Here is a 13,525-nt window from a genome sequence, read left to right on the forward strand (position 1 = left end):
CGGCGAAACGGCTTTGACTGGGGCGGTGATTGGATCTTGGTGCAGCAGATCGGTGAATCGTGCTCGTAGAGCACAAAGGTCTCTGATCCTCGTAAATCTCATTGACCTAATAGTGAGCCGCTTTAAGCATGGAGGCGATCTTGGAGAGCTCAGACGTTTGAGGGAAATGAGCGAGCTCATTGGCGGCTACTGCCAAATTGGCGCTTGGAGTCTTGAAGACGTCGTGGCCGTCAACATAGAGGAATTCTTCATCGAGGTCGGGGTGGAGCGGGAGTAGTCATCCTTGAGAATCGAGCCGATTATTCTGAGCAGCCTTGGTCCTTGTGATGGCAGCCTCATTTTCTCGCCGCTACGCACGGTTGATGTTCTAGTTCTCCTGAGCAACACGCTCCTCCTCGGTTTCACTGTTCCGAGGAGGGCTGTCAATGCTGACGTTGAAGATCACACCCCCTGGAAGGATGGAAGGAGAAATTGCTCAGAGAAGGTTTCGGCGAGGGTCTTCGTAGAGCCCTGAGACTCGGAGCCCGGAGTTTCTTCTGGGATGGCTTGGAGGGGCGCCCCGGGGCTTTGGCCTAAGTGTAGCATGTTGATGGCTGGCGGAAGCTAGATGGCGACCTGGTCGGCGAGTAGACGGGCGCAGTCCACCTAGTCGGCGAGTTTGCCCCTTAGGGCATGTTGGTAAGCAGCAGCGGCGTTGGTGAATCCGAAGGGTAGGGCCGTAACCCTTGCAGTCTCCCGAGCAGCCTTCGATAGATCTGGATCGGAGGGTGGTCGGCACTGAATCAGAGTGTCTATAGCCGATTTGGCGATGGAGAGACAGTCAACGAGATTCAGTCCGACCCAATCGATAGACTCGATCAGACCATCATTGTTGATCTACCTCCTCTGGTAGCGAGGAAGCGGGCGGTGAGTCATTGCTGAAAGAGACCTCTGAATCAGCTCTGAGATTGGATCTACAGTTGCAGGTGCGGGGGTGGTCGGCACAGAACCGATCTGCCCTGGCTCGACGAGCTCTCCAACTCCGTCAGCGTTGATGACCCACGAGATGGATCCGACCGTGAAGATCTAGCCAGGCTACGGAAGGGACGAAGAGCCTGCGGAAAAAGCCATCTTGTTCGACAAGGAAACAGCACGCACACCCCTACCTGGCGCACCAACTATCGACAGAATATCGTCGGCAGTCCTCTGAGGGGTATCCCATGAAGGTAGATTGATCAGTAGAGGAGCGTGAGATCAAGAACAAGAAGGCAACATAAACACATGAGTTAGACAGGTTTTGGCCGTCAATATGACGTAATACCCTACTCCTGTGGTCTATTGGTTTGTATTAGCTATCATATGATATGCCGCGATTTTAGAGGGGGTCCCTGCCCGCCTTATATAGTCCGGGAGGCAGGGTTACAAGTCGGTTAGATCTAAGAGATAACCAGAAAGTAATAACTAATTACAGGAATCTTGAGATCATACATATCCTAACAAATCTCGTAGTATCTTCAGGATATCTTTCCTCTGACTTGCGGGAGGCGCCGAGCAGAGTTGTGCCCTATAAGGCTTCTTCTTGTGGGCTGGGCCACCCCCAGGGGCGTAGCCCATGTGGCCTGCCATGGGTATCCGGGGTCGTACACCCCACAGATTTAGATACAACAACCAATATCTAGTGGATTTCACCTCCGAAGATGCTAACTTGAAGACATGCCTATTCACCAAAACATCACTTGGGTCGCTATGGCATAGAAGACTTGCTCATATTGGGATGAGCTCACTCAAGAAACTTATAAAGAATGAATTGGTGAGAGGGTTGAAGGATGTGAAATTTGAGAAGGACAAGCTTTGTAGTGCATGTCAAGCCAACAAACTGGTTGCAAACACTCATCCTACAAAAGCTTTCATGTCAACAACAAGAGTGCTAGAGCTCCTTCACATGGACTTATTTGGACCAACAACATATAAGAGTTTGGGATGAAATCTTTATTGTCTTGTGATTGTTGATGACTACTCAAGATATACTTGGGTGTTCTTCCTTCATGACAAGATCAAAGTTGCACCATGCTTCAAGAAGTTTGCCAAGAGAGCACAAAATGAGTTTGAAGTGAAGCTCAAGAAGATTAGGAGTGATAATGGCAAAGAGTTTGACAACACAAACATTGAAGCCTATTGTGATGAAGTTAGAATCAAGCATGAGGTCTCTGCAACATACACTCCTCAACAAAATGGTGTAGTAGATAGAAAGAACCGAACACTCATTACACTTGCAAGAACAATGCTTGATGAGTACAACACACCCGAAGCTCTATGGGCGGAAGCTATCAACACCGCATGCTATGCGTCCAACCGCCTATTCCTTCAAAAGTTTCTTGACAAGACATCTTTTGAGCTGCTCAATGGGAAGGAGCCGAACGTCTCCTTTTTTAGGGTGTTTGGTTGCAAATGCTACATCTACAAGAACCGGCAACACCTAGGGAAGTTTCAAAGATGTTGTGATATTGGTTTTCTTGTTGGCTACTCATCAAAGTCCAAAGCATATCAAGTATGTAATCATGCCACCGGCTTGGTTGAAGAAACATATGATGTGGAATTTGATGAATCTAATGGCTCCCAAGGAGCACATGAGAATCTTGATGATGTAGGTGATGAACCATTGAGGGAGGCTATGAAGAACATTCCAGTTGGAGACATCAAGCCTAAAGATGATGAAGATGATGTACAAGTGATTAATCCACCTTCTTCATCAAATGTGCCACAAGATGGTGACAAAGATGGGAGAGTAGAAAATGAAGATACTCATGTCTCTCATGATCAAATAGTGGCACAAGCACAAGATGTTGATGCTCCACAACCTCTCCCTCATGTGGTTGATAGAAGAAATTCACCTCTACTACAAGCTCATCCACAAGATCTCATCATAGGGAGTCCATCAAAGGGTGTAATGACTCGATCTCAAAAGCTTGCTTCTTTTATTGAACATCACTCTTTTGTCTCTTGTGTTGAACCTAAGAATGTAGAAGAAGCTCTTCAAGATTCTGATTGGATAAATGCCATGCATGAAGAGTTGAACAACTTCGCCCGCAATGAAGTTTGGACTCTTGAAGAGCGACCATAAGGTGCAAGGGTCATTGGAACAAAGTGGGTGTTCCACAACAAGCAAGATGATCAAGGTGTTGTTGTGAGGAACAAGGCAAGACTAGTTGCAAAAGGGTTCTCTCAAGTTGAAGGGTTGGATTTTGGAGAGACCTTTGCACCGGTTGCAAGACTTGAAGCCATTCGTATCCTCCTTGCATATGCATCGCATCATGAAATGAAATTATATCAAATGGATGTTTAAAGTGCATTTTTAAATGTCTTTATTAATGAACTAGTCTATGTTGATCAACCTCTCAGGTTTGAAGACCCTAGATATCCTAATCATGTTTATAGGTTGTCCAAGGTGCTATATGGGCTTAAGCAAGCCCCAAGAGCTTGGTATGAGCGCCTTCGGGATTTCCTCATTGAGAAGGGCTTCACCATTGGGAAGGTCGACACCACACTATTCACCAAGAAGCTTATGGAGAGATCTTCATTTGTCAAGTATATATTGATGATATCATCTTTGGATCATCAAATGAATATTCTTGCAAAGAGTTTGGTGAATTGATGTCGACCTAGATGAGGGACATAAAATGGTTGATCAAACTCTCTACCGCTCTATGATTGGTAGCTTGTTATATTTAACCGCATCTAGGACCGACATCATGTTTAGTGTGTGTATGTGTGCTAGATTTCAAGCTAATCCTAAGGAAGCTCATTTGATTACCATTAAAAGAATCCTTAGGTACCTTAAGCACACACCAAGCATTGGCCTTTGGTATCCCAAAAGAGCTAGATTTGAATTAGTTGGCTATTCTGATTCGGATTATGCCAGTTGCAAAGTTGATAGGAAAAGCACATCCGGAGGGTGCCATTTGCTTGGTAGATCACTTGTGTCTTGGTCCTCCAAGAAACAAAATAGTGTGGCTTTGTCCACCGCCAAAGCAAAATACATTGCCGTGGGTGCATGTTGTGCACAAATACTTTATATGAAGCAAACTTTGCTAGACTATGGTGTAGTTCTAGAAAAGGTACCTCTTTTGTGTGATAATGAGAGTGCGGTAAAATTTGCTAATAATCTGGTTCAACACTCTTGCACCAAGCACATAGATATCCGCCATCACTTTCTTAGAGATCATGTTGCTAAGAATGATATTTCACTAGAAGGTGTAAGGACCGAGGATCAATTGGCAGATATCTTCACTAAACCGCTAGATGAGGCTACATTTTGTTGGTTGAGGAATGAGCTCAATGTGCTTGATTTTATCAACTTCACTAGAAAATGAGCTTGTGTTGTCCCTTGCATTGCATTGTAATATACAACATGTTTAACTTTTGGTAATGCATTTAGGGCTTGTCTAACATGGTTAAGATAACCGTCGAAAAGCGTGTGAAGAAGCTTAACCTTGGATCAAACTTGACAAGCAACTAGAATTACTTTCAAGTATTGCATTGCATATGCATGTATGTTGTTTTGTCATTTCTCTTCAATCACCCTTTTATTGCCTATTTTCTTAAAAAGAATTATAGCCTAAGGCAAAATACTTTGAAAAATTTGAGGGTTTGAGAGAGGTCACTCACATCAGTCCCAATTGGTGTTTATTTGGGTCTTATTGAAGTTGGGACTTGATTGGGAACAGGCAGCGCGAAGGAACATTGAAGATCTACTGAAAAAGAGTGACCGGACGCTGCACCGGACTCTAGAGTCCAGTGTCTGGTGAGTTCATAGGAGGTGAACCGTTGCTGCGAAGGAGTGACCGGATGCTAAAATAATTCTTTCCTTGCTTCCAGTCAGATGATGTCCCTACGTCTGGTCAAGTGAAGAAGAAGATCTAAGGATCGACCAGACTCTGGCTGCGTCCGGTCAGTGGTGATCGAACACATCCGGTCATGACTTGGGAGGTTTTGGACCTCTCTGTTGTCAACCGGACTTCGGGTAGCAGCGTCCAGTCGTTGCCACCGGAGCGTCCGGTCGTTGCCACCGGAGCGTCCGGTCAGTAGAAGTCGTGTGGGTTCCTGTCTCTATTCCGTTTCCTTTTCTCATCCATCACGGGGGCCACCATATAACCGCGCCATTGACCTAATCTAGCAACCACCCATGCCGACTTCACCGATTCTCGAGCCACCGCTTTGTGCCCAAGTCACATCACCCGTGCCCTAACCCTCGCACCACCGTGCTCGCTTCTGCTGCCACATAGGCACGCCTCACCACCTATCCCACCACCGCGCTCGAGCCGTCTGTGCCCGTGCCACTACTTCGCGAGTGCGCAGCATTCCCTTGCCGTTGTGCTCTGCTCCAGCACTGTCGTCGCACCAGCAACCACATAGCCATGCCCTAGCGCCACCGTGCCAGCCACCCTAGCCATGCGCCCGAGCCACATTGCTCCACACCAGTGCCCTAGACCATCACTGCCCCTAACCCTAATTGCCGATTCCAGTGGTGCCCGTGATCAGTTCCTCTTCTCTTTGGATGCCGTTTCGTTAGGTAGCAAACCCTTGACTCTAATTTCGTATCTAATGCTTGCTTCTTAGAGTTTCGTATCTCTAGATTTATATTGAAATTATTCATATATCTAATCTATTCTATTGTGTAGCAAGTCAGTGTGTTTGAGGTCACTTTGGCAGTTGTCAGTTAACTCGAGGCCAAGCTCATGAGTACGGATCGAGGCCAAGCCTCGGAAGTGACAGTTGGCAGTTGTTTCTTGTCAGTGGTAGTTGCTCTTTTTAGGTCCAGCAATGGCACATGTTAAGAACACCGGAGGTGGTCCAGGTGATGAGGATCCGAGGCCTCCACCTCGCTTGCCAGCTGAGGTGAAAGGCAAAGGGACAAAGAAGACTACATCAAAGAAGTGGAAGTTTGCAGATGCTAATACAGTGAGAGCAGCAGCAGTAGCAGCCGCCACAGGGTGTGCAGAAAGAGGAGGTGCTCGGAGTGGTGTTGTCATTGCAGATCAGCCTTCACTAGCATAGAGGGTAGCCATTAAGCAGGTTGAGCATCGTCATGGTAGTCCAGCTAGGACTGTCATGCTTGAGGGACGACGTGTTGTTTTGGAGGAGACTCAGCCTCAGGGGGAGCCATAGCAGCAAACACAAACCACTAGTGCAGTTAGAGGGTGCTGAGCAGACTTAGGAGGGAGAGCAGACAGAGGAGACAGAGCCAGCATCTTAGCCACAATTACGCTGCTCTAGTCATACCCGTGCTCAGGTGACACCGAGGCTAGAGACACGACGGAGGGGTTCTCGTCTACCTCCTAGACCATAGGGTCTGCCTCCAGTGACTCACCTGGATTTGAGGGCCACCACGGCCAAGCAGGTGCAGTAGCTCAAATTCGTATAGTTTGAGGACTGGTTCCCGCCAAGGAGGGATGAGCGTGCTTCAGAGGGTTTCTATACACCACTATAGGAGGATTTCTATAATGCATATCTTAACAGTGGGGTTGCATTCAGGTCTTAGAGGGTCTATTCTATTGAGGCTATTAGCAGGAGAGCAGATCCGTCCTCACCTCTCTTACTTGCCAGGGCTGACAGATTTACTTGGACGGACAGGCAGATATGTACCATCTTGGGTCCATGAGTTCTGTGCTACACTTTGGATTGACTCAGCTCACAGGTTCATACACTTTGCATTCAGAGGCCATGACTACAGGCTGATGAGCTTTAGGGTCAGAGAGATCCTCATGTTACAAGAGTCACCCATTCGTCTTCATGAGGTTTTCTATGGACACACAGTGCCTCCTAGATGCCCTCACGGCGGTCTGTTGCCTCCCACTGATCTCATCCGACCTTGCTTCACAGAGCCATTCAGCGAGGGGTCGAGTAGGACACCTAGGCTAGACTGCTTGCTGCTATCATCAGGAGGACCCTACTATCGAGGATGGGACATCATGAGGGGTTGACTCGCATTCAGTTATGGATACTGAACTCTCTAATTGAGCCAACAATGTTTGATGTATGGGATGTCATTCTATCTAAGATGGAAGATACACTTGCAGAGGGGTTTCGAGGTCACCGACAATTGCCCTAGGCTCACTAGATCACTTTTCTAATTCACAGGGCAGTCATAGTGAGGCCTCCTGAGATGTTGGCAGAGTATTCTGGTGCTACTACTGAGTTTCCAGCTTATAACATGACTCAGATGCTCCATCACAGCAGAGTGAGGAGACCTAGCCAGCTGAGCCATCGACTAGAGGTGCCAGAGTCTGCAGCCCAGCAAGATGAGATTATCAGGGGCATTGCCACGACAAAGGAGGAGCAGCTAGATGCATAGCAGGAGGGTATGGTTGAGAGTGATCCTAGTGATAGCTTAGATGATGACTACCAGACTATCCCTCAGATGCCTCCTCGACGACATGACGGTGAGGCCAGTGGCTCCAGCTCAGCTCCACAGGCACCACAGATAGACCTCTCTCTTCTTGCGATTCTTGAGCTGATGAGGCAGGATCAGGCTCGCTAGGCCTAGGAGACAGCAGCTGCCCTTGTGCAGGTTCATGCCAGACAGGACAAGTTCCAACGACAGCAGTAGGCTATCTAGCAGTAGCAGCAGTTACTTGGATTTATGCAGCATGTTGTTACTGCCATTGGAGCTCCACCGCCACATCTCACACCTTAGCTTGGTCAGCCTGCCACCACTACAATGACTCTAGCTTTTTAGCCTAGTGGGCTTCAGAGTCAGGGATAGCCAGCTACCTTGTTCGCTTCACCTTCAGAGCATGTGTCCCAGTGGTTTGCTTTGCTAGTGCCAGGCTTCACACTGGCTTAGACTTCCTCGTTGCTTGTGATAGACATCCTAGTTTCTAGGAGCCTTGGTGCTATATTCAGTGAGTTGATAGGGTAGCCTACACCGCTAGAGCTATCTGTCCTTGGACCTTCCATCGTTGCTCCAGTCACTGGGACTATAGAGAGGCTCCCATCATCAGTTGCATCATTAGAGCCACCTGCTATAGTCATACCTGCTGAGCCACAGGTCGCACTAGTTCTAGATCTGATCCAGACTGCTTCAGCGTCACTTCCAATGACAAAGGGCCAGACTGCTCAGAGCTCAAGATTAGATAATGATGCTACCTAGTTCTAGATCGCTCATCGCACCTCAGCGCCTAACTCGTCCGCTGCTGCCCCACCAATAGACCCTTAGTTTTTGGTGTTTGACACCAAAGGGGGAGAGAGATCGAGTATGATAGACTTAGGGGGAGCGATATATCTAGGGGAGCTTATTTATTACATCTGGTTTTTTATGTGTGATACATTATTATGCATTCATGTTTACTTTCATGCATTGAACTACATATGTGTGATCATGATATTTATGTGATAGTGATATTAATGTGATATTTATGTGATATGTGACATGTGTGCTCTCTACTTGAATTTTTTATATGTCATGTCACTTGGTTATGCTCATTTGCTTTGCTTCCGCATTTTACTCCGATGCAAATGAGCTTTATTACATGTACTCATGCTTATTTTATATCAATTGAGTACATCATGTTGGCTTGGGTCATATAAGCTTGCCTAACTCTTTTGTTCTTATTGTCAAAAGCTTATATGAACCAAGCATGTTGAAAATCTCATCTCTTTCACATACTCAAGGTTGTATTGTCATCAATCATCAAAAAGGGGGAGATTGAAAGCATCTAGGCCTCTAGTTGGGTTTTGGTGATTAATGACAATACGTGATTACTATGACTAACATATGTTTTGTAGAGGCAATTAAGTTAGGTCATGGTAATGGCAATTGATTGGGCAATCATGGTTATCATGCCTCTATGATGGAAATCGTTTCGGTTTTCAAAGGATGGACAACAAGGTTAAGGATGGACTAGTTCTAAGTGTCAATTGGTGTTGAAGAGACACATAGAGTAGTTTAGGACTTTGTTTTTCCTTTGGCCATACTATTAAGGGGGGTATGGACTAGTAGCTTAACCTAGGTGAGTCTAGTGGGTTAGGTGTGGTGCACACTTGTCCAATCTAGCACTAGGTAGCTCCTAAATAGCCCTAAGATCAATTGGAGCAAACTTCATTCACATATGATTTTGAATTGGAAGTGAATGGAGGGTTAAATGTTGACTGGACGCTGGTTTCGGTTGATCGGACATAGGTAGTAGAGTCCAGTCAGTTCATTTGATCATGGTGAAGTCATCTGGTTGCGACCGGACATTGAGTGAAAAGTGACCGGATGCTGGGTGCCAGAGTCCGGTCAACTCCAGTAAGGTTCTAGAGACGGAGAATCCTGATCGGACGTGTCCAGTCAGTGCTGACCGAACGCTGGTCAGGTTCTAGCTACTGACCAGACGCTGAGTAGCAAAGTGACCGGACGTTGGGTGCCAAAGTCTGGTCAACATCAGTAAGGTTCTAGAGAGTAGATTTTGTGACCGAACACGTCTAGTCAGTGTTGACCGGACGCTGGTCAGAGTCCGGTCACAACTTAACTACTTAGTTGTGGGGAGAACTGACCGAAGCATCCGGTCACCTTGACCGGAGCACCTAGTCACCCCATAGTGGCACATAATGGTTCGTTTTGAATGAGGGTGTATAAATATTTCCTCTATTCATTCAAGGGAGTACTCTTGCCCATTTCAATAGCTAAGAAACACCCTTGAGAGTGCCAAGGAGAACAAGAGTCTAGTGAGGTGATTGAGATTTGAGAATCCAAGATTAAGGCCTCATTAGCAAAAAGAGAGTAGCAAGTGTGCATCCACCCTTATCATTAGGCTTGTTGTGGTCAAGTGAGAGTTCTTGCTTGTTACTCTTGGTGATCGCCACCACCTAGATGGCTTGGTGGTGATTGGGAGTTTGGTGATCATCTAGTGGAGCTTGTGGATAACCCAACTCAAGTTGTGAGTGGTTGAGGGTGATTCACCACGATAGAGTGTCAAAGAATCAACCGGTAGAGAGCACTTGATCCTTGCGCGGATCAAGGGGGAGCTACACCCTTGCGTGGGTGCTCCAACGAGGACTAGTGGGGAGTGGCGACTCTCCGATACCTCGGTAAAATATTGTGGTGTTTCTTCTCCTCTCTTTACTTTAAGCATTTACATTTGAGCAATTCAATTCTCGTCTTTACATTCTTAGAATTGCCATGCTAGAGTAGAATTGGAACTTAGGGTGCTAAACTTTTATGCGGTAGATCAATAGAATCACTTTCTTGGCACAAGGGGTGAAGTGGGCTACGTGTAGGGTTTGTTTATTGCAAAGAATTTTAGAATTAGCCCAATTCACCCCCCCCCCTCTTGGGCATCTTGATCCTTTCACTGCTGCTGATGCTGCTGCTGCCCTCCATGTCGCACGTCACGATGCAATCACGGTCGTAGTCGCTGTCACTACCGTCGTGCTTGGACGTTGGTCCCCTGGCCATGACAACCGCGCCGCGCCAAGGCATGTGCCAGCCGAACCACTGACCGCACCCGCCACCCTTTTTTCTCGCTGCGCCTCTGCTTTTCGCCGCCATCAAGTCACAATCACGTTGAGCCAGAGAGCGAGCACCTCTCATCAATTCCTCATGCCCGCGTCTCCGCCTTTACATACTCTTGCTGATTGCGCCCTCCCCACCTTGATTGCTGCTAGGCTGAGCTCCAATTTTGGAGCTTTGCTTCCGCCACCACGCTATTAAGGCCCAGCCCTGTCTAGAACCCTTCATCGCCATGCGCACCTAAGCTGCACTCCTACCACTATCTCTATGCTGCTGATGTGGCCGCGCCACCGTGACCCATCATTGAACATGCCTGTCTCGCTTGGGGCATCTCTGATCGAGCCATCGCCATGGGTAGGTTCATGGTGAGTCACTGGTGCGCACCAGCTATTTCTACCACTTCTGAAAGGTCGTGGCTCACCAGAACCTAGCTGCTGCCACTGCAGGGTGCCCGTCGTTGTGGAGAGGCCATTCTACTGTGTCCCGTCTCATCCAATCGCTACCCAAAGTTGCGTGTCATCCTGTAGGTGAGGATTGACCTCCTAGGTGTGTCGGAGGGGCTCCGTATTGGTCGATGTGGCTGCCCCATGCTAGCTAATGCCACGCCGGTGAGCGCGGGGTGTCGGGGACTGGCCGGATGTAAAGATGGGTTAGGGCGAGGGCCTATCGGCATAAGGGCTGACTATAGGAACAGGGCGCATAAGAGCTGCGTTAATACTAGAAAGAGCAAGGACATTTTTGCAAAAATGCCACATGCGCAGGCTCCCTCCCGCCGTGGGCCGACCTATGTGCATGTGTGTGCCGCGCGCGAGCGGGCCGCGTCCGCGTGGTTGTGGGCCATGCTGGTGAATTTGTTTTTCCTTTTATTATAAAATAGAAATAGCCTTATATTTTAGTTTCTGCGCTGAACTTTGATAATTAACAACAATTCATATAGGTGTCCAAAAATCATGAAACCAATTTTGTTAGGCTCTTAAATTCTTTATCTATCTGTTAGTATAATTAATTCATACATATTTTTGATGAAACTGAGGTCTATTAAATCAATTGGAAATACTTAATATTATTAGGTTAATAATTATAGGAATTTTTGTGGCAAAATGGTAATAGCTTTAGCTCTAAAAAATTTATGGTAGTTTTCTGGTATTATTATGTGCTTGCTATAATTTTTGTAGCCTTAGAATAGGCTAAGCTTTAGGGTAGTTAGATACTCCTTGCTTTAATATATGTTAAATCGGTAGTAGAAGCAAGAATATATTTTAGTTGTTAAGTTAATACGTGTTAGATGAATTTGTACCTTGTTTGATGAAAATACTAGTTAGCTTAGTATCTTAGTCATTAGAGTTAGCTTAGTAGATTAGTAGATGTATTCTTATTTTAAGAGCTGATGTTGCTAAAATACTAAGTGTTGCATCATCGTTGCATGCATGTAGAGAACGAGTTAGTGGAGTTCGTGACCACCATAGAGCAGGAGTACGAGGAGGTGATTGAGGAGTATGAGGAGGAGGTCCTCATATAGGGGGAAGCCTCGGAGCCACCGACGACTGACATAGCTAACAATCCGCCTACCCAAGGCAAGCCCCGGTGCATAACCCTTATTTTGAATAATCACTAGATATATATATGTGATGTGCATTTATGTTACAGGATTTATATTGAAACTACATGCATAGATAAACCTACCTATGAGTCCTACTAGCATAGGTTGAGTAGCTGCTATGCTTAGGCTATCGGTAGCGTGAGTAACGTACCGTTACTCACAATCGGTGATTATTATTATTATTACTCTCATGATAAAATGATGAAAGGAAATGGAGACCGAGCAGGGATATGGTATGGGCATTGGTGGGTGTAATAGGTTGTGTCCCGCAGCCAACGAGACATAGCTTGGTTACACTATTTTCCCTGTCCGTGTCGGGTAAGGACCGTCCGTTGCTGTGGATGGTAGTTAGGTCTCAGACTTATTATCCTGAGCACATACTTGCTTATGGGAGCGGGAAGGCTTGTTGCTCTCTTGTTGTGGGTTCCGGCTCTTTCAGGACCAACTGATTGGAGGCAGGGATGGTGCAAGTCTAATCACCACACTGAGTCTGGGACTCAGGAGTGGGGGCTTAGAGTCCAAGTTTGGACGGGGACCTAGACCCCTTGACAGGAGAGTGGTGGGTTGATCTTGCTTGTGCCTAGGGTACAAGCGGGGCATGTATTTCGGGGTACCCAGCTGGGATACATTGGTTTGCAAATCGCCGTGTGATACGGTACGACTTGGCTATGGTCTAGCATCATAGTAAGAACTAGAAGATGAAAGAGGATGAATGGATCTGATTGCTCAACTCTTGCTTGAAAGTAGAACAGGTGCTTACATAGAATGGTTAGCTAATGAACTAATTATGACTACTAATAAAACACATATATAAGGATTCACTACTAGTAATGCTTTTCGCAAAAAGAAAACCCAACAAACCATAAAGCTTATCATATTCTTTGGAGTCGGGAAATTATTGCCACTAGTCGGGTAAGTCTTGCGAGTACATTGTGTACTCAGGGTTTATTTACCCCTGTTGCAGGTGCAGCTTGCGGAGTGGTTGTTGTGTGGAGGATTCTTCTGGTGGGCACATACGGATCCTTGTATCTTATCATTAGATGTTTATTTCAATTCTGCTGTTTAAATTTTGCACTCTGAACTTGGTATTGTAAGAATGTATTTCTAAGAACTCTTGTTGTATGAAATAGACAAAGTATTGTAAACTCGTTCTCATTATTAGATTCTGGATTAAAAACATAGATTGTTCGAGTTCTCCCTTGGGGTGTGCTCGACGGAACCGCCTGGTGTAGCTTACTTTCGGGGTGCTTAGTGTCTAGTGGAAGACAAGCGTCTCCAAAGGTGTGTTATTTCGGACGGTTCTGCCACATTACATCTCCAATAACCTTGTAATTCTTGTATGGTCGTACCAATGGTTCATCTTGTGCCAATGCAATACTAACACGCACCATCAAAAATTCTTTGCCTAGCTGAACACGCTCAATTTTCTATGTTGGATCACAACTTAGTACTATAGC

This window comes from Miscanthus floridulus, chromosome 2, assembly GCF_019320115.1.
Source record: "Miscanthus floridulus cultivar M001 chromosome 2, ASM1932011v1, whole genome shotgun sequence".
Taxonomy (NCBI): domain Eukaryota; kingdom Viridiplantae; phylum Streptophyta; class Magnoliopsida; order Poales; family Poaceae; genus Miscanthus; species Miscanthus floridulus.